This window comes from Oncorhynchus mykiss, chromosome 6, assembly GCF_057628025.1.
Source record: "Oncorhynchus mykiss isolate SJ-2025 chromosome 6, ASM5762802v1, whole genome shotgun sequence".
Taxonomy (NCBI): domain Eukaryota; kingdom Metazoa; phylum Chordata; class Actinopteri; order Salmoniformes; family Salmonidae; genus Oncorhynchus; species Oncorhynchus mykiss.
The window spans coordinates 24,535,514-24,555,441 of NC_143027.1; the positions used below are offsets into that span (position 1 = coordinate 24,535,514).

The 19,928-nt window shown below is 40.7% G+C and overlaps 1 protein-coding gene across 50 annotated transcripts in view; it reads right to left on the minus strand.

The window, feature by feature from the left end:
* Window positions 1-16,992, minus strand: part of ncor2 (nuclear receptor corepressor 2) — a 180,850-nt gene extending 163,858 nt beyond the window's left edge. For all 50 annotated transcript variants that reach the window (XM_090237380.1, XM_090237370.1, XM_090237371.1 and 47 more), the window contains exon 1: window positions 16,472-16,992. The gene's annotated coding sequence lies outside the window, so the exon portion shown is untranslated. The remainder of the gene's footprint in view (window positions 1-16,471) is intronic.
* Between the last annotated feature and the right edge of the window lie 2,936 nt (window positions 16,993-19,928).

The following is a 19,928-nucleotide window of genomic DNA, read 5'->3' on the forward strand; positions in this document are numbered from 1 at the left end:
TGGCAGACTGACTTGCTAGCATGGCATTACAACAGGAAACTGTGTGAAGTATGATACGAGAAGAACTACTACAGCCCCATACAATGTGAGGAAAAGTTTCCACAAGCATTTGTTTTCAATGAGATACCAACCAACCACCGGCATCTACTATGAGAAAGGGTTAAAAGTGTGTCCCGTGTTAAGTATAACCACTCACAAAAGGTTGCTTACATTCATAAAGAGAGCACACTAATTTAATTACTTTGCTTTTAATTTCAGCAAAGCCACTTCCTTGAAATGGAAACTACTTATTACATGCTGCCCATTGCAATAGGCAGCATGTAATAAATAGCATGCTCTTGTGACAATTGTGAGTGAGTTAGTGTAGCCTACTTATCTACTGTAATGAATGAAGTGAGAGGAGAATCCAATTTCCTTGCAACTAAAGTAGAGTTGTTCAGGCTAATTGATGTATTGGCAGAGCACAGCATTGACCTGGATTCTAGGGATGGAAAGCAAGACGCGAAATCTGCCCAATATCTGTTGCCTATCTTTACAAGCATTTCACCATTTAAATTCTCATCTATTGAGGCCAAGCTGAGGACCTCTCCCACCAAACAAAGTGGGCCCTCTGCTCAGTCTAATGAAAACTCCTCTCCATAAATACTGCTCTGGACCTGGTGAGCTCCACACAGTGACAGGCTTAGGATCAGTCTTGCCGCCAGACCCCATTAACCCCTGGGCCAGCCTCAGGAGCGCCCACCATAAACACCCCATTTTTGGAACAAGTTCCACAACTTTGTCCAAAATATATTTGAGACAGCGTGCGTGCGTGCACACACACTGATCCCCATAGCCTTCACTGTGTAATAGGCATGAGAATTGAAGCATTGTGACCGCAAGCTCCTGGATTGGTTGCTGCTCAGTTGATGTAGCCAAACCAATTTACAGCATGGTGATGTCACTATGGAAAGCCGAAACTCCCGCCCATGCAAACCTGATTATTAGAAGGTCCTGTGTAGATTGTTATTTCCTGATAGTTGCAGGTTGAAAAAAAACAATGATACTCTACAAAAGCTGATGAAACTATGATAGAAAACACAGGACAAATGTATTGACTGCACTGGGCCTTTAACCATCGTTTGTTGCCACAGTGACAGACAGATACTTTTCAAGAAGAACAGATAAGAAAATTTGATTTCAGAATCAATAACCTCAAGAGCTTCTAGCAAACCATAAACACGACACTGCCACTAACCATTAAACATGCCTCCACAAATACTGAGATCAACCTAACACGGAACCCAAACAGACTGCGTGCGTGTGCCATCGTGCATAAATTTATTTTGTCCCCCTACACCAAATGCGATCACAACACGCAGGTTAAAATATCAAAACAAACTCTGAACAAATGACGTTAATTTGGGGACAGGCCGAAAAGCATTAAACATGTATGGCAATTTAGCTAGTTAACTTGCACTTGCTAGCTAATTTGTCCTATTTAGCTAGCTTGCTGTTGCAGGCTAATTTGTCCTGGGATATAAACATTGAGTTGTTATTTCACCTGAAATGCACAAGATCCTCTACTCCCGACAATTAATCCACACATAAAACGGTCAACCGAATCGTTTCTAGTCATCTCTCCTCCTTCCAGTCCTTTTCATCTTTGAACTTATATGACAACCGGCAAAACAGTTCGTCTTTCAATCACCCACGTGGGTATAACTAATCAGGAGATGGCGCGTGGGTACCTGCTTCTATAAACCAATGTGGAGATGGGAGAGACAGAACTTGCAGCGCGATTTAGCCCTTGGCAACGCAGATGCTCGTGACGCAAGCAGTGTAGTCAGGGTATTAGTGCAAGAAAACATACAGCCTTGCCTAGATAAAGAATGAAAAAAAAACAGATGAATTTATAACGGGCTTCGACCCATTAATATTGGAGTGCTGCAATGCCATTTTCAAAAGACAAAGTATCCTGCATTGTCTGGGGTAAAATGTAGAGGTCGACTGATTAATCGACATGGCCAATTACTTAGGGCTGATTTCAAGTTTTCATAACAATCGGTAATAAGTATTTTTGGACACCGATTATGGCTGACTACACTGCAATCCACGAGGAAACTGCATGGCAGGCTGACCACCTGTTACAGGAGTGCAGCAAGGAGCCACGGTAAGTTGCTAGCTAGCATTAAATTTATCTTGTAAAAAAAAAAAAACTATACATAGTTGATGATATTACTAGGTTAACTAGCTTGTCCTGCATTGCATATAATCAATGCGGTGCCTGTTCATTTATCATCGAATCACAGCTTACTTCAATTTACAGCATGCTGATGTCAATATGGAAAGCCGAAACTCCCGCCCATTTGCCAAACGGGGGATGATTTAACAAAAGCACATTGTGCTTTTATTGGCAATCTTTGCACAAATGTACCTAACCATAAACATCAATGCCTTTCTTAAAATCAATACAAGAAAAGTATATATTTTTTTAAACCTGCATATTTAGTTAAAATAAATTCATGTTAGCAGGCAACATTAACTTGGGAAATTGTGTCACTTCTCGTGTTCTGTGCAAGCAGTGTCAGGGTATATGCAACAGTTTGGGCCGCCTGGCTCGTTGCAAACTAATTTGCCAGAATTATGACATAACATTGAAGGTTGTGCAATGTAACAGTAATATTTAGACTTAGGGTTGCCACCCGTTCGATAAAATCCGGAACAGCTCCGTATTTCACTGAAAGAATTCAATACAAATGGTATAGAGAGAAATACTCGACACGTCATAACTCCTATAATAACTACAACCTAAAACTTCTTAACTGGGAATATTGAACCACCATCTTTCATATGTTCTGATAGCTGATAGTTATGTTAGCTTTTTTTACATGGCAGATATTGCACTTTTAATTTCTTCTCCAACACTGGGTTTTTGCATTATTTAAACCAAATTGAGCATGTTTCATTATTTATGAGACTAAATAGATTTGATTTATGTATTATATTAAGTTCAAATAAAAGGGTTCGTTGTTAATAATGACAATTACAACAATAGTGAATTACAAATATATTGAAAAAAATATATTATAAAAAAATACATAATCTTTTTTATTTAAAAAAAAAAATTGGCTGATTAATCGTAATCGGCTTTTTTTGGCCCTCCAATAATCGGTATCGCCACTGAAAAATCATGATCGGTCGACCTCTAGTAAATTGACACAGCGTCATAATCCCAATCTGAAATAGACTCCTTCGGTGTGTGGTGTGCTTTGTCTTAAGAAATAACAGGGCAGGCTCTATTCTCACATGTCCTAACATGAACCCAAAGCCTTTCCATCAGGCAATCTCAGTCAACTGTACTGTAGATATTTTCTCAACATCAGGCCAGGACCAAAGTGGCTGTCTTCAACTCAATGCTACTTTCATTATGAGATTCATTAAAAGGCTTCTTCTCTGAGACAGCTGCAGTGGATAATGCTGCACCGTTGGAACGTTGACGTGAGTCAACCATAACATTTGCCTTGCACTGAATCTACCAGGTGCAGTCCACTAAAAATCCAGTGAGCAAGAAATGCCAGACAGCTTTTGTTACTCATTCAGTGAGCAAGAAGGGTTGAAACAGGGACTAGGCCTGGGAGGCAGTTCCACGATGACTGCTCCATATTTCCCTTTGTGTTCTGCATATCAACTTAAGTGTTTACAAAAGGTGTGCCAGGACATACCAGCCTCATGTAACTTCTGTGAAATCATGTTTAAATTGAAATGCAGCCAATTTGGCTTGATGTTAGGGGGAAGTAGCCAAGATCCAGGCTTTAGTCTAAAATTAGTGGACCTATTCCTAGGGCTGGGAATTGCCAGGGACATCAAGATACCTAGGTGCCGATACGATGTGTATTGCAATTATCACAATTCTATATATATTGCGATTCGATACTATGATTTTAGTGCGATGCGATGTTCCAAACATATTGCTCACCTTATGTCTGCTGAAAAGGGATGAGAGAGCCATGAGAAAATGAGTTTTGATCAGTCATGGAAATAAAAGTGCTGAAAACAAATTGGCTCCCTATTTAATAAGATGGAGAACAAGCTATGAGTGTTGGAGCAGGTACAGCCAACTAGTGCAAAAAGATAATAACAATACTGTCAAGACAATTCGATATATCCTCAAAAATAATATCCTGATATGTAACAATAGCGATTTTTCCCCCAGCACTACCTATTTCCCATTAAAATGACAGTTTGTGAATGGATCTGAAGAGCAAGCTCAGTAATCTTCAGTACCACTGGACTGCTTATTAGACAGCTTCTTATTCTCAGCAGTGCTTCCAGTGTGGATCAGAGCGAGCAACAATAGGCAGACCATGCTGCAAGGCTCTGAACAAGCTTTCACACTTCCATACATCTTACATAAACCCAGTAACCCACCAGTCCCTCTGAACCACAACACAGTCACACACACACACACACACACACACACACACACACACACACACACACAGAGACAGGTTGTGGTTATATAGTCTAATAGGCGTTTCTCTCATGCGAGGTGGGGGAGGGGGTCAAATTGTGGGGGACTTTCTGGGAATTACTGTTTCAGTTTTTCGCTACTGCAGTAACACCACAGGTGCATCAAAAGTAATTCTCTGCTACAAAAATAAACATGACAGAGGAAGACAGCAGCAACCAAACAGGTACAGTACCTTCAGAAAGTACTCACACACCTTGACATTCTCAACATTTTGTTGTGTTACAGCTTGAATTTAAAATGGATTACATTTTTGGTCACTAGCCTACACACTATAACCCATAATGTCAAAGTGGAATTATACTACCGTTCAAAAGTTTGGGGTCACTTAGAAATGTTCTTGTTCTTAAAAGAAAAACATTTTTTTGTCCATTAAAATAACATCAAATTGATCAGAAATGCAGTGTAGACATTGTTAATGTTGTAATTGACTATTGTAGCTGTAAACTTCTTTTTTTTTTTACATTTTGTTATGGAATATCTAAATACAGTTGAAGTCGGAAGTTTACATACACCTTAGCCTTAATACATTTAAATTCAGTTTTTCACTATTCCTGACATTTAATCCGAGTAAATATTCCCTGCTTTAGGTCAGTTAGGATCACCACTTTATTTTAAGAATGTGAAATGTCAGAATAATAGTAGAGAGAATGATTTATTTCAGCTTCAGCTATTTCTTTCATCCCATTCCCAGTGGGTCAGAAGTTTACATTTTAACTAACTTTTAACTTGGGTCAAATGCTTCGGGTAGCCTTCCACAAACTCCCCACAATAAGTTGGGTGAATTTTGGCCCATTCCTCCTGACAGAGCTGGTGTAACTGAGTCAGGTTTGTAGGCCTCTTTGCTCGCACACGCTTTTTCAGTTCTGCCCACAAATCTTCTATGGGATTGAGGTCAAATAAAATAAAATGTTATTTGTCACATACACATGGTTAGCAGATGTAAATGCGAGTGTAGCGAAATGCTTGGTCAGGTCAGGGCTTTGTGATGGCCACTCCAATACCTTGACTTTGTTGTCCTTAAGCCATTTTGCCACAACTTTTGGGATCATTGTCCATTTGGAAGACCCATTTGCAACCAAGCTTTAACTTCCTGATGCCTCACAAAAACATCTGTAGCGTCCAAACAGTTTGGCCGACAAACTATTATGACCAATCTATAGAAAGGGGAGACCCTCACGAACACGATGGTGTTCTTCTACGTTTTGGTCTACGACCCCCACAAGTTTCACAGGACTCGTCTGAAGGTAACCTATACAAACGAATGTAAGTATGGAGGTAGTTTTGGGCCAACAAAAATAAGGGGTTAAATGTATACAAAAAAACAAAAATACAGTATTTCCTGAGCTTTCTTTAACACTACATATCCAAAAGTATGTGGACACCCCTTCAAATTAGTGGATTCAGCCACACCCGTTACTAAGGTGTATAAAATTGAGCACACCTCTATGCAATCTCCATAGACAAACATTGGCAGTAGAATGGCCTTACTGAAGAGCACCGTCATAGGATGTCAGCTTTCCAACAAGTCAGTTCGTCATATTTCGGACCTGCTAGAGCTGGCCTGGTCAAACTGTAAGTGCCGTTATTGTGGAGTGGAAACATCTAGGAGCAACACCGGCTCAGCCGCTTAGTGGTAGGCCAAACAATCTCATAGAACGGTGAGTGCTGAAGCGCATAAAAATCGTCTGTCCTCGGTTGCAAAACTCACTACCAAACCTACTTAATAATTAAGCTCAGTCAAATAAAAATGGAATTGATTCAGTTTATGGAATTCTAAAGGGGAAAAATGGGAATCACCTGACATGAAGCCTACACGCCAGCCCCCTGGGCTGTGTTCCTCATTCACAGTAACAGCAGAGCGGAACCTCCCATGCCAGAGGCAGTCAGTCCCCTCCCAGGCAACACACAGCTACAATGGATAGTGGTTTGGAAAACAACGTGTATAGTCTGCCCTGCTGTGACATCATGTAGAAATTATTGTACACCCCCCTTCTCCACTGCTTTTCCTCTAAACAATGTCTGCTGCTATTTGAGGAATATGCCAATTTCAAAAGCAGGCCACAACAGCTCTTGTCATAAGGTACTGTACCATTCCAGTGGTGTTCTGGTTTAGAGCTTGTGGTGACACTTACGGAAATGGACACACCGGTATTCAACATAGGCCTATGCAAACTGAGGAATTGTGAATTGACATCTAAAAGTCAGATTTTTTTCTAAGGCAATAAATAATGTGATATTTGATGAGGTGTTGCAGTTTGTTCACAAAAGGTATCACACATGTATCTGAAGATTTCCTACCCTTCCAAAGTGGACAACGGAATTGTATGCTAACTATCCCCTCATCTAGTTTCAGAATGGCCTTATGTTGCATAATGCTAGCAATACTGGAACTAGTACTATAACTGTTTGCCACTGTCTCCCTCGGGCCTGACACTGAGCACAGGATAATCTCTGCCCCTGTTAGACAAGAGAGGAGATATCTCCTCACACATAGGGCTGTGGATGGTCATGGAATGTTGTATGACAGTAATTGGAAATCCAAATGACCATGGTCTCAGTAATAACAGACAGAGTAGAAAAAATATATATACACTGCTCAAAAAAATAAAGGAAACACTTAAAACAACACAATGTAACTCCAAGTCAATCACACTTCTGTGAAATCAAACTGTCCAACTGCAACACTGATTGACAATACATTTTCACATGCTGTTGTGCAAATGGAATAGACAGGTGGAAATTATAGGCAATTAGCAAGACACCCCCAATTAAGGAGTGGTTCTGCAGGTGGTAACCACAGGCCACTTCTCAGTTCCTATGCTTCCTGGCTGATGTTTTGGTCACTTTTGAATGCTGGCGGTGCATTCACTCTAGTGGTAGCATGACGGCGTCTACAACCCACACAAGTGGCTCAGGTAGTGCAGCTCATCCAGGATGGCACATCAATGCGAGCTGTGGCAAGAAGGTTTGCTGTGTCTGTCAGCGTAGTGTCCAGAGCATGGAGGCGCTACCAGGAGACAGGCCAGTACATCAGGAGACGTGGAGGAGGCCGTAGGAGGGCAACAACCCAGCAGCAGGACCGCTACCTCCGCCTTTGTGCAAGGAGGAGCACTGCCAGAGTCCTGCAAAATGACATCCAGCAGGCCACAAATGTGCATTTGTCTGCTCAAAAGGTCAGAAACAGACTCCATGAGGGTGGTATGAGGGCCCGATGTCCACAGGTGGGGGTTGTGCTTACAGCCCACCACCATGCAGGACGTTTGGCATTTGCCAGAGAACACCAAGATTGGCAAATTCGCCACTGGCGCCCTGTGCTCTTAACAGATGAAAGCAGCTTCACACTGAGCACGTGACAGACGTGACAGAGTCTGGAGATGCCGTGGAGAACGTTCTGCTGCCTGCAACATCCTCCAGCATGACCGGTTTGGTGGTGGGTCAGTCATGGTGTGGGGTGGCATTTCTTTGGGGGGCCGCACAGCCCACCATGTGCTCGCCAGAGGTAGCCTGACTGCCATTAGGATGTGTTATTTTAGTGTTCATTTTATTTTTTTGAGCAGTATATATAAAAAAATGCATCCTACATTACCATGGAAATTATTGCATTGCAATACCAGGCTGCCATTGCAAGTGTACCCATGAGTTTACTAGTCAAATTGCCAGGGTTAGATGTTCCAAGTAGGGCTGGCCGATATGGCCAAAGAATCATATCACAATATTTGTAACATTTGCGACGGTATGATTGTATTTAATGTTTTTGAATAATAAAAGTTCTACATTTCCTTTATGAGTTGTGCATGACCTTAGGATGGCATTCTCCATTCTGATTGATTACACAGTATAAAACAAACTTCAACCAAAAGTTGATCCCGGCTTTAGATCATTTCCAGACTGCCACGTAGGGCTGCATGATATTGGCTACATTAAATGTTATCTTACTTCATGTAGCTAACATAGTCACGCTTTGCCTATTCCTCTCTGATTTATAATATACTGTTTCACAAACAACATGCTGATTTAGGCCTACACCAGCACTGGTATCAGTATTAGCTAGCTATGTTTGCTCTTACTCAATACATTTATTAGCTAGCCAGCTAACTACACTGGGCAAAAGTATAAACACAACATGTAAAGTGTTGGTCCCATGTTTCATGAGCTGAGATAAAATATCCTAGAAATTTTCTACACGCACAAACAGCTTATTTCTGTCATATTTTGTCCACAAATTTGTTTACATCCCTGTTAGAGCATTTCTCCTTTGCCAAGATAATCTATCCACCTGACAGATGTGGCATATCAAGAAGCTGATTAAGAAGCATGATCATTAAACAGGTGCACCATGTGCCAGGGACAATAAAAGGCCAGTATAAAATGTGCAGTTGTGTCACACAACACAAAGCCACAGATACCTCAAATTTTGAGGGAGTGTGCAATTGGCATGGTGACTGCAGGAATGTCCACCAGAGCGGTTGCCAGAAAATGTCATCTTAATTTCTCTACCATAAGCCGCCTCCAACATAGTTTTAGAGAATTTGGCAGTATGTCCAACCGGCCTCACAACCACGCCAGCCTGGAACCTCCACATCCAGCTTATTCAACTGGGGAATGGACTTAGACCAGCCACATGATGAAACTGTGGGTTTGCACAACTGGAGAATTTCTGCACAAACTGTCAGAAACCAGGCTCAGGGAAGCCAATCTGTGTGCTCATCATCCTCACCAGGGTCTTGACCAGACTGCAGCTCAGTGTCGTAACCAACTTCACTGGGCAAATGCTCACCTTCAATGGCCACTGGCACACTGGAGATTTGTGCTCTTCACAGATGAAACCCAGTTCTAACTGTACCGGGCAGATGACAGACAGCATGTTTGGCGTTGTGTGAGCGGGCAGTTTGCTGACGTGAACAGAGTGCCCCATGGTGGCGGTGGGGTTATGGTATGGGCAGGCATAAGCTACGGACAAGGAACACAGTTGCATTTTATTAACGGCAATTTGAACGCACAGAGATACTATGATTTGATCCTGAAGCCTATTGTCATGCCATTCATCCGCCGCCATCACCTCATGTTTCAGCATGATAATGCACATCCCCATGTCACAAGGATCTGTACACAATTCCTGGAAGCTGAAAATATCTCAGTTCTTCCATGGCCTGCATACTCACCCATTGAGCATGTTTAGTATTGTTCTGGATCGACAGTGTGTTCCAGTTCCCGCCAATATCCAGGGGGACAACATTCCACAGACCACAATCACCAGCCTGATCAACTCTATGCGAAGGAGATGTGTTACGCTGCATGAGGCAAATGGTGGTCACACCAGATACTGATTGGTTTTCTGATTGACTATTGACCTAATTGAGGTTTCCTTTCTCCTCATTTTTCTTAGACAACAAGGAAAGGGATGTTTTTTCATCTCCTCATTCATGTTGCTGCCTCCGCCACATTCTTCTCAACACCAATATGCTGGTTAACTTAGCAATTATGCACATAGCAACATGGTCGAGGTAAAGGCGCCAATTCAACAGCGCACGGATGTGTTTCAGAACCATGGACAGCGACCACTATCCAACACGGGAGAAAGTGCATTTGTTAAAAATTTACATTATTTTTATTAGTGTTACACCATTGTTCATATGTAATATAACCATATACAATTTCGGTAGCACGTCTTAGACTGACGGACTGTGCCATCCCCACGGTCTCCACAATGGATCAGTCCACTCAGATAGGCCCGAATCATACAGGTGTCTGTCTTGTACACCATGATATTTTTGTATTTTATTTTTTGTTACTGCTCAGCTTAAGAAATCTCAGGTTGACCAACAGCCTATCAACCAAACAATTGACCAGTCGACTAAATGGGATCAGCCCTAATAAGGCCTCATTCCTACAGAACTGTTTTTATTAGGTTAACTTAACATTTTAAACTCATGTTTAAAAGAAAAGTCTGTGTGGTGGATCTCAGCTTGCTTTTTGTCTACGAAAGTGATCTTGACACAGAAAAGGTTGGTGACCACTGGGCTAGAGCAAGCAATGAGTAGGTGGTGCAGGGACGGGGCTCTAGCACTAAGGGGACACCAGCTGTGATAATAAACTCGATCCTCTCTCGATCAGTAGATGTCGTGAGACACATTTCAGTACCAAAAGGAACAAAAATTCTAGTACAAAACGGTTTTACATATAATAGTATCAGAAATACCTACAGCACATTTGGAAAGTATTCAGACCACTTGCCCTTTTCCACATTTTGTTGATGCAACTTTGTTCTAAAATTGATTAAATTGTCGTCACCCCCCCCCCCCCCCCCCCCCCATTAACCTACACACAATACCCCATGAAGCAAAAACAATTGACATTTTGGCAAATTTATAAATAAAAATGAAAAAAACTGAGATTTACATAAGCATTCAGACCCTTACTCAGTACTTTGTTAAAGTACCTTCGCACCTTCTTGGGTATGACGTTACAAGCTTGGCACAGCTGTATTTGGGGAGTTTCTAACATTCTTCTCTGCAGATCCTCTCACGTTCTGTCAGGTTGGATGGGGAGCGTTGCTGCACAGCTATTTTCAGGTGTCTCCAGAGATGTTTGATTGGGTTCAAGTTCGGGCTCTGGCTGGGCCACTCAAGGACATTCAGTGACTTGTTCTGGAGCCACTCTTGCGTTGTCTTGGCTGTGTGCTTAGGGTCGTTGTCCTGTTGGAAGGTGAACCTTCACCCCAGTCTGAAGTCCTGAGGGCTCTAGAGCAGGTATTCATCAACGATCTCTCTGTACCTTTCCCCATTCATCTTTCCCTCTCCTGACTAGTCTCCTAGAACTTGACGCTGAAAAACATCCCCACAGCATGATGCTGCCAGCACCGTGCTTTTCCAAATCATGTCAAATCAATTGAAATTACCATAGGTGGTCTCCAATCAAGTTGTAGACAGCTCAAGTATGATCAATGGAAACAGGATGCACCGAAACAGGATGAGTCTCATAGCAAAGCGTCTGAATACTTAGAACTAATTTACATTTCTGTTTTTATTTATAATACATTTGCAAAGATTTCTAAAAACCTGTTTTCACTTTGACATTATGGAGTATTCAATGTAGGGGAAAGAAATTGAGGAGATTTTTTATATTTTTAAATCCATTTTAGAATAAGGCTGTAACGTAACAAAATGTTGGAAAAGTCAAGAGGTCTGAGTACTTTCCGAACGCACTAAGTTTTGGTATACCTTGCAACACTACAAGCAAAGTGTTGTAGCAAACAATGAATTTCTTCAGTCAGCTGTTCGTCAATATTTGAATACAGGTCTTCATCCATAACCATCGGTGACAACAATTATAAGGAAATTGTGCCAGCCCTACTCACATGCATGGTTAAAACAGATCAGGCCCGAACTGTGCAATGTAGTAGGGATTTGTAGATTCCAACAGGCCAATATTGTACACAGTGCAGTGCATAAAATTTGGTCGTGAACCACAATGACCATAATCCATTGCACACCCACTTGTCCGGTCTTTGTGTTTCTTTCACACCTGCTAAGTAAAAGAGACAGAAGAATGCGCGATGGAGAGGGATAGAGAGCAGTTGCTTCGTACGACATCTCTACCTGAAAATACATTATCTAAGTGATTGATAGTTGGTATTCAGCAGTCATAAAAATATGCCTTATTTACTTTGAAGAACTACTAAATTAGTGATTTCACAGACAGCATAGGCAGAAGCTCTATAGAGATTAAATAATCAAATAAAACAATGTAATATACACAAGAACTGAAATATTTTAAAGTAATGTGATTAAATAATGGTTCATTAGTGATAAGCAGTAATGGGCAGTCACTACCACCAAGGGACTTTTATTACTTGTTTTATTGTTGTTACAGCATTCAACTCACATAGTGCATAGTGCTTAAAAAATAAATCTTAATTAACTTAAATCGAAAAGCGAAATTTAACGGAAACAGAACAGACCTCAAAAACCTAAAAAAGCACTACCTAAAGCTGAAGTTGTAACGAGTCTGCAGACATTTAAATGGAGTCCCTGCTTTGCTCAGAGGACACGCAGCAGATAATTCTGTCAGTTATATGAAATGGTCCAATTTTGGACTGTCACTAAATATGATTATATTTATTTTACAGTTAAGGTGAAATCTTATAGTAAAACGATTAGAATGTTATTGTTACTATATTTATCACAGCTCAGTGTTCAACACCATTGTGCCCTCAAAGCTCATCACTAAGCTAAGGACCCAGGGACTAAACACCTCCCTTTGCAACTGGATCCTGGACTTCCTGATCGGCTGCCCCCCAGGTGGTAAGGGTAGGCAACACATCTGCCACACTGATCCTCAACACCAGGGCCCCTGGTGTTATTGTTGTAATCTTGTGTTACTGTTTATATTTTACTTTATTTAGCAAATATTTTCTTAACTCTATTTCTTGAACTGCATTGATGGTTCAGGGCTTGTAAGTAAGCATTTCACTGTAAGGTCTACACCTGTTGTATTCGGCATATGTGACAAGTCAAATTTGATTTAGAAAGCATTTCAATCATTTCAAGCCTGATTCCCCCACGTTTCTTGAATAGTGGGGGAAAAATATGATCTTTCATCACTGTACTGTGTGCGTGTGTCCTCAAAAGTGACTCCAGCTCAGTAATTTATAACTACTTTTCACAGAAATGTGAGATTTTAATATTTCTGGCAGTATAAGCATTGCTATGTACCGTTTATGGCCCTCATGATAAATAATTACTTTTGGGTATGTCTATTTAGGCGGTAATCTACATTTATCAGGTTTTAAAAGAAGGCTAAACTACCTTTGATTAGCAGCTGACTTGGTGAGCTCAATCCCTGCTTGGATCAGAGATCCAATAGAGATTAATAGAGGAGCAAGACTGAACTGCACTTCAGGGTGGGATTTCCTTCAGAGAACAGAGTCACACTCAGTAAACCTCTAAGCTACAATAATAGGGGTTCTCCCATCCACCTCAGTTTCGTGTCAGTCTTGAGCAGAGAAGCATTCAATGATGCATCAATAAGCACAAAATAAACAGGCTATTTAGGCTGCCACAGAGCATTATGGCTTTACTCAATTTATAGGAAGTGTTTGTAATATGCCTGACATACAATGATGCATAACACAATCAACTCAGAGGAAACCATTTCAAGGCATATTGCAGCCAATAGTAGATGAAACCACAGCTCTTTAACAACTGTTCTCTAGGCCAGGGCTCTCCAACCCTGTTCCTAGAGAGCTACCGTCCTGTAGGTGTTTTGCGCCAAACCCAATCTAGCGCACCTGATTCTAATAATTTGCTCGTTGATAAGCTGAATCAGGTTAGTTACAACTGGGGTTGGAGTGAAAACCTACAAGAGGGTAGCTCTCCAGGAACAGGGTTGGAGTGAAAACCTACTAGAGGGTAGCTCTCCGGGAACAGGGTTGGAGTGAAAACCTCCTAGAGGGTAGCTCTCCAGGAACAGGGTTGGAGTGAAAACCTACAAGAGGGTAGCTCTCCAGGAACAGGGTTGGCAAGCCCTGCTCTAGGCACTCTTGCAGTAATCAGAATTTGATATTCGATTGTAAGACGATTCCAAAACAATATTATTTATCTAGATTATTTATTTTACTCAAAATGCCCATCCGAGTGGCTTGACCTTGTTCAATAACCACTACCGGCATTTCATATTATTCAAATATACTCTGAATGGCATTTGGAGCTAATTTCCCTCAGGCCTTTTATTGTAATTAAACACTTGGCCTGGGCTCTGGCATTTAATACCACAGCAGAAAGTATGCACTTGACCTTATTAACTATGGTCTGAGCCTCAAAGGGCCAATAAAGAAATAAACATCTTAGCCCAATTTCATGCTCCCTCAAATTATGCTGACAGTGCAATTTCACACTGTTTATATTAACCAATCAAGATGTGGTCAGATATGTAGAGCTAACTGTAAAAGAGGCTCATATGTAGGCCTCTGATAGACCCCTTATAAATGAATGTCAGTAACCCTTTTAATGCTAAAATATGAGTTTGCTCTAAATTATGATTTCTGAAAACATTGTGTAATAATTGCTATTTCATAAATTATCCTACAGAGAGATTTACAGAGTCAGTTATTTTCTGACCATGGTAACTACTAGTAGTATGCCATAGTAAAGATTTGCAGGTTGACTGAGGTGAGTAATGTTAGGGTTAAGAAACTGCCCTAGCTCTATCGTGACATGAGATCTGCCTTTGTTAATTTCTTCATGAATTTCTCTGTGCAACACAACTTTCACTTCTGTCCCAACTTTCAAGACAAGTCATAGAAAAGTAGGCAAGCAAGTAATTTGCAGGCAAACCAGAACATGTTCTATACTTAGCTAGCCTTTCATCTGTGCTTATAGATTTTGTATAATATGTCAACAAAGCTGTTTGTTTCTTATAAAAGCACTCCAAATTGGCAAAATTGTGTAAATGTTCCTTACAAGCCAGAATGATGAATAAAATTATACTTAAAATGTACTCTACCAAGTTGTCTGTGCGGTTTGTCCTTCTGCTGCTCGACATTTGAGACAAAATATCCACAGGAAAGTATAGTTAAGCCAACTTTTTAGAGAGCGGGTAGGGATATTTAAGCAATAAGGCACAAGGAGGTGAGGATTTACAGATTGACTCCCGTGTACACCTGTGTCACAGCTGGGGTCCACCCCTATATACATATATATATATATATATATATATATATATATACCCCATGGCTGCAACAAATGTTCATAGGTACATAGGTACACTTCAACTATGACAGACAAAATTAGGAAAAGAAATCCAGAAAATCACATTGTAGGATTATTAATGCATTTATTTGCAAATTATGGTGGAAAAGTATTTGGGGCAAAATACCAGCAACAGTGTGTGAAAACCTTGTGAAGACTTACAGAAAACGTTTGACCTCTGTCATTACCAACAAAGGGTATATAACAAAGTATTGAGATAAACTTGTGTTATTAACCAAATACTTTTCCACCATAATTTGCAAATAAATTCATAAAAAATCCTACAATGTGATTTTCTGGATTTTTTTTCTCATTTTGTCTGTCATAGTTGAAGTGTACCTATGATGAAAATTACAGGCCTCTCTCATCTTTTTAAGTGGGAGAACTTGCACAATTGGTGGCTGACTAAATACTTTTTTGCCCCACTGTACATACCCCAGCTCTCTAAAAAGTCAGGTAAACAATACCTTCCCTTGGATATTTTGTCTCAAATTTCGTGCATAAGGACAAACCGCACAGACAGCAGGTAGAGTACGTTTACATGTCATTCTATTCACATTTACACGATTGTCTCAGGCTGTAACGTTAGTTATACCAATTAATTGTACCTTACAGTCTGACTAATCAGACTAAGAGGATCCCCCACGTCAACGACAACCAACGTGTATCAAGAGCGGAGTGTTGACAAGCTTATGACACAAATCAATGAATGTCTGGTATACTAGGCGTTGCTAGCTAGCTAACTGATTAAGTGTGGCCAATGCCCACTATATAGTTAGCCAAATGGATCAAATATATTACGAAGAAACGTGCATTTTAGGAGATGCCAGGTTGGTGACTAACACTTACCAGTTAGCTTGCTAACTAACATGTCTAGGTAGCGAACGTTAATGGTTTCCTGTCTTATGCCAAGGTGTAGCAAGTCATCAAGTTAGATCAACCAAGTTATTGAGAAAAGGCTCGCTATACAATCGAATTATTTATGCCAATTAACTAGCCAGCTAACATTATTTGTATGACAACGTCAGCTAGCTAGTTAGCTGTTAGCTAGCACTGTTTAGCGCTGTGTTAGCTAACTGACTCGAATCTATCCTAACAAATGATACTGGTTTGGCTACGGACGGTAGCTAGCTGTAGCGTGTCAACCTTAGCACCAGTACGGGTGATAGCTAACGTTAGCTAACAAATACCGTGATGAGTGTTATCTTACCGTATTATTCCAATCTTTGTATGTTGTTTCTAATGTTGTACTAGTTTCCGTTTTGGTAGGGCTTTGTTTTTCCAGAAATAATCCACACCAAATAAGAGTTTTCGTTCTCATTTACTCCACTCCTTTCTAACATTACTTGCGGCAAATGTCGCGTCTACTCTCCCGGAGAATGGTGCCGAAACGCCTCTCTTGATTCAGCTCTTTCGATAGGTCGCATGTTCTCGCGCTCTCTTGCTCTTTCCTCTCACTCAAGCCCACTCATTCAATCAGCCAAGTAAGCATTTTCCATATTTAGTTTTTCTCGAGTGTACCTCTACATCTGTGCTATTTGATGCCCAGACGGGGAACAAGCTGTGAATACTGTGACTAACATTGAACAATAGTATTTGGGAGATCACAGCATCCCATGCTGTTAAGCAGATGATGTAGTGAAGGCCAGTGCCCTGTTAATGATCGGAAACCGTTCTCTTCTGGATCATCTGGACCTGCCCTGCCCCTGAACCACCACATAGTCTCCTTCTAAACATCTAACAGAAAATACACACATAAATTATAATTGAGGAACTTTAGATTTTAGAGAATCTCCCAGCAAGAGAGTGAGTTTGACCCTTAAAAACAAAATCCCAGAAAATATTATTCACCTCTTAAACCTAGATTTGGCATAGCCTACATTAATAAATTGTCCTATTTGCATTCTCAGATTTGATTGATGTCATACAGTTTAAAAAAGGTAACATTATTCTCTCTGACTATGCTTGTTTTTGTCACATTGGGAGAAACATGTTTTATCTTACCTACATTTCAGCTTCAGCGTGCTGCTCCATGATGTCAGATGAGATTCATTTTTCTTTCCTGTGTTTTTCTTTCTGCGCTGTGGTTTGGGAGACCCTGTCTAACAACCACCATAACCAACATCTCTCCATCCACCCATCACAGAGCAGGAAAGAGCTCTGTTTACTTCAGCTGGGCTTTCTGGACCCTGGCAGTATGGCTCACTAATCTATCTCCATCTTTGCAATGCCCAATTAGTCAGCTCAATGATAAAGTACAAAGTGTTTTCAGTTGCCAGTTTTTATGTCCACAGCTGTGCTTCATCAGGAGCAGCAATCCCCCGCCCGCAGTGTTAACCATGTGTTTAGACAAAGTCTTAAAGGCTTTCAATGGTTTTCAGTATCATACTTATTTTACCCTTTCTGATTAATGTAATATACACTACATATTGCATAATAAATAGCAAAGAGGTTCATTAAAAGGCACAATCAAATGAAACCTGTTAATTGTTATTGTTATACTTGTTTATTACAACAGCGACACAAATAATAGAGACTACAGTAATCATTTACAACTTGCCTTGGAGGGAGCCAATATATTTTTGCTGTTTTATTTTCAGAAAAGTAAAGTAAAAACTAGTGTGAGTAGTGGTTACATTTCATGATAAAAGCACCTTCTCTCAATATGACTCCACCAGCTCCACCGACTGGAAATATGAATTTCAAAGCTACTCCTTTAATAGATGCACTGAAGACAGTCATTAAGCAAATCAAATAAATGAAAAACAACTGAAAAGACCTGGGAAAAGAAAGGGAGGATGAATGAATGCGTTGAGCAGAGAAGCTCTCAGTAGAGAAACTGGCAACTGGAGTTTACTAGGTTAATTGAGCCCCCCTTTGCAGAATATCAGCTTTGATATCAAACCACCTCTTGTCAAACTGTCACCCGCTGTAATGGATGGCCATTTCATTGTGTTATACTTCTTCTATGTTCAATTTTATTGTGTTATAATGCAGTATTTCCTGCATCATAACAGTTGTGAATGAGACCTTGATGAATGATGCACTACTTTTTATTTTCACCCTCTACATATCCATCACCATGTTTAAATCTGTATTATCACTTATACTGATCAAAATATACTGATATACAGTAAATAACGTGTGAGAATGTTGTCAATTGTATTATAATGGTTTCCATGGGCTGGGAAGTCAGTTTTTAAAAAATACTATAAAACTAGCAGTTAGCTATTTGTACTCATCTTGTCAAGGCCAAGCCAATGTACTACAATACAAATTCAAATTTGAAGCAATATCAAATATATTCTCATATCGTTATGAAGTCCCTTAAAAAGTAATGTGGCTCAGCTTGAATGTGATGTTTAAATGGAGGTGATGGATTCTTTGTGGCATCTACTTCTATATATAGCATCAATATAATTACATGCCAGGTTCTTGCTTGGACTGTGATGTACATTTCAGGCCCAGACATAATTCATTCTGCCAGTCCTGGCATTTATTATAGTCACAACGGAGCTCAGGTCAAGCATTCTGGGATAATTATCTTTCCCCTCAGACTGAGACAAATAAAATTGTATTTGGCACCAAAAACAACAGGTGTAGACTTTTGGGTGAAATGCTTGCTTATGAGCCCTTTCCAACAATGAAGAGTAAAAAATCGTAATAAAAGAAAAATAGTAACACAAGAGGAATAAAATACACAAGAATGGAGCTATATACAGGAAGTACCAGTTCACTGTGCAGGGGTATGAGGTATTTGAAGTAGATATGTACATGAAGTCAGGATAAAGTGGCTAGGCATCAGGATAAATAATAATAAGGGTATAAGACCTCCTCCCTGTAGGCTGTCTCATCCTTGTCGTTGATCAGGCCTACCACTGTTGTGTCGTCAGCAAACTTAATGATGATGTTGGAGTCGTGCTTGGCCACTCAGTCGTGGGTGAACAGGGAAGAGAGTATAGGAGGGGACTAAGCATGCACCCCTGAGGGGCCCCGGTGTTGAGGATCAGCATGGCAGATGTGTTGTTGCCTACCAGTACCACCTGGGGCGTACCCGTCCAGGATGCAGTTGCAGAGGGAGGTGTTCAGTCCCATGGTCCCCAGCTTGGTGATGAGCTTGGTGTGAACCCTGCGCTGTTTGGAAGGAATGGTGGCCCTTTAGTGGGCTCCTGACTAATTGGGCTATTTTGTGGCGCTGCTCTTAAATTTTTTTGTACATAATGTTTCTGCCATCATTTCCTATGACCGAAAAGAGCTTCAGGACATCAAATCAGCTGTCACTAACCTCCATTTGGACGAGGACTTCTACTTCAATTAGTTGGAGGTGAAAGACATATTGATTATTGCAGACCAGGCCCAAGTCCCGGCACTCGAAGAAGGAGACGTGCAGGATACCTGACGAGACTACACCGGCGAGTGAATAAATCGCCTCTACCCTCCGTTCTATTGGCAAACTTGCAATCACTGGAGAATAAACTGGATGAGCTCCTTTCGAGACTATCCCATCAATGTGATCTGGAGAACTGTATTATTCTATGTGTCTTCAAGTCGTGGCTGAACAAGGACATGGTACATAGAAATGTTGCTGTTTTTTCTTTACGTTGGCAGGACAGAAAGGCTTGCGTTGGGGAAGCTCAGAGGGGGGGTGTGTGTGTCTCTTTGTTAAC